This window comes from Penaeus japonicus, unplaced genomic scaffold, assembly GCF_977035675.1.
Source record: "Penaeus japonicus unplaced genomic scaffold, GWHDUDI00000001_assembly GWHDUDI00000001, whole genome shotgun sequence".
NCBI lineage: Eukaryota > Metazoa > Arthropoda > Malacostraca > Decapoda > Penaeidae > Penaeus > Penaeus japonicus.
This window is the reverse complement of record NW_028234403.1, coordinates 7,532,011-7,534,510: the sequence shown is the minus strand read 5'-3', so window position 1 is coordinate 7,534,510 and position 2,500 is coordinate 7,532,011. Positions and strand designations below refer to the sequence as shown.

The following is a 2,500-nucleotide window of genomic DNA, read 5'->3' as shown; positions in this document are numbered from 1 at the left end:
ATCACTGAATTACTAAAAAAAAATAATAATAATTGACAATAAAGAAAAGACGAAAAAATAAACATAACGACAAGAACCCAATAAACACCGAATTAAACTACACGAAAGGACATAATTGTATATTCAGTAAAGGATCCCTGAAGTTAGAATTATGAAAACTTAATAAGAATAAAACGGAGAAAAGAAAAAAAAAAGAAAAAAAAAACATATAAAAGGACGAGGCAGACAGGATGGCCGCCGCCGGGCTAAGAGTACGTGGCCGGAAAAATGATTGAAATGGTTATATACTCGAGAGAGACTGAGAGAGAGAGCGAGTGAGTGAGAGAGTGAGAGAGAACGAGTGAGTGAGCGAGTGAGCAAGCGAGTGTGTGAGTGAGAGAGAACGAGTGAGTGAGAAAGAAAGAAATTTGAGAGCAGGTAGTGAGACAGCGAGGGAGAAAGAGAGGAGAGAGAGAGAGAGAGAGCGAGAGAGAGAATGAGAGAAAGAGAGGAGAGAGAGAGAGAGAGAGCGAGAGAGAGAATGAGAGAAAGAGAGAGAGAGCGAGTGAGTGAGAGAGAACGAGTGAGTGAGCGAGTGTGTGAGTGAGTGAATGAGAAAGAACGAAATTTGAGAGCAGGTAGTGAGACAGCGAGAGAGAAAGAGAGGGGAGAGAGAAAGAGAGAGAGAGAGGAAGAGAGGAAGAGAAAGAGAGAGAGAAATGGGGGAGAAAGGAAGAATACTAAAAAGAAGGGGAGATAGAGATAGTGAAAGAGAATTAGAAATAGAGTAAAATCAACAGAATAAAAGGAAATAACCAGAATAGAAACAAGGAACAGCCAGAGAATGGAGAGCAAATACCCATAAATTCAAATAAGACCTACCAAGGGGTCAGGTCAATCACCTTCCTGGTCATATCAACAAGCGACTACAATCAGCTGATCACTGAGTTTACTCTCTCACCACGTGGCCGTTTAGATAACTTGTTTTGTCGTGATTATGACGTCATTTCATGAGAGCATTCAGTGCCTGTCCTTTTTGATAACTCTGTTGTCTATTTTTTTCTATTTGTTCTTGATTCATTTTAGATCTTTGCATTTTCATAATTTTGAAATAGGTCCACCTTTCGTTGCTGTTATTTTTTTGTTCATTTATTCCACTTTTTTCGTTTGTCCTTTTCCAGTCATCCGTCAAACCCCATTTCTCCGTCTAACAATTTTTTTTTTTTTTTTTACTTCTTTCTCCTCTTCCTCCTCCTCCTCCTATCTCTTTTTCCTCCTCTTCCTTTTTCTCCACTCCTTCTAGCTCTTCGTCTTTTGCTTCTTCCCATTCTACTTCTTTCTCTTCTTCCTTTTCTTCTTTTCTTTTCTTCTTCTCCTTTATCCTCTTCTCCTCTTTCTCTTCTGTTACTTCCTCCTACTCCTCCTTCTCCTCCTCCTTCCTCCTTCTCCTTCTCTATTTCCTTTTCCTTTTATTTTTCCTCCCCATTCCCTCGTCCTTTTAACAGTCCTCGTAATACTGTGCCTGTATCCCTCCCTCTTCCATACGTCATGCACAACATGCGGGGTTCTCGGACAGTGATCGTCATGCAACCGTGTTCTTCCCCAGTGTTTGCTTTCCTTTACAGCCTTCTTACGTGCATGATCACCGTTGCTCACGGCACGTCATGTTGCAAGTAGTATTTATCTTGAAATGGTGCAATAGTTCAGCTATGTGCATGAGCTGCTCCTTGAGGCTTTTTTTTTCAACTCACAAGTTATTCATTATTCACCCGATGATTAAAGTCAATTTGGCTGCTTCCTTTTCTTGTCACGTTCTCTTCTTTTGCCTTGTCTGTTTGTTTGTTTGTTTGTTTAACCTCATTTTTTTTATTTTTTTTTTTTTTACTTTGATATGTAAGTTTATCATCGTCATCATCATCGTTATTATCATTTTTATTATCGTTATTGATATGCTATCACTTTTATTATCATTATTGTTATTATTATTATTATTATCATTATTATTACTGCTACTACTACATTATCATTACTATTATAATCATCCTCATATTTTTTTATCATCATCAGGGAAAGAAGGGGAGAAAAAAATACAACAAATAACAAGTCGTTCTGTATTTCCTATAATACTATTTTTAGTATAACTTCGTTCAAAGTAAATTCTCAAAACTTACATTTAAAAAAATATATACTTAAACTACTTAAAGAAAGTAAACCCGTCGACTTCCTTCTTTCCTTTCCTTCTTGTTATATTTTTTTATTCCTTTTTTTATTTTTTTATTCCTTTTTTTTTTTTTTTTTTCCTTTTTTTTTTTTTTTTTTTTTTGTGTGTGTGTTTTCATGCACAAAGGTGTGGGGAGTTTTTCTTTTTTTATGGATGGGGAAGAAGGGGGATAAGAAGCACTTCTCTTCTTCCTACTTGAGTTATACGTGTGTGTGTGAGTGTGTGTGTGTGTGTGTGTGTGTGTGTGTGTGTGTGTGTGTGTGTGTGTGCATATATATATATATATATATATATATATAT

The 2,500-nt window shown here is 36.5% G+C and overlaps 1 protein-coding gene across 1 annotated transcript in view; it reads left to right on the top strand.

Annotated features, from left to right (window-relative positions):
• LOC122247777 (uncharacterized) overlaps window positions 1-2,500 on the top strand; it is a 96,655-nt gene that overhangs the window by 78,488 nt on the left and 15,667 nt on the right. The window lies entirely within an intron of this gene.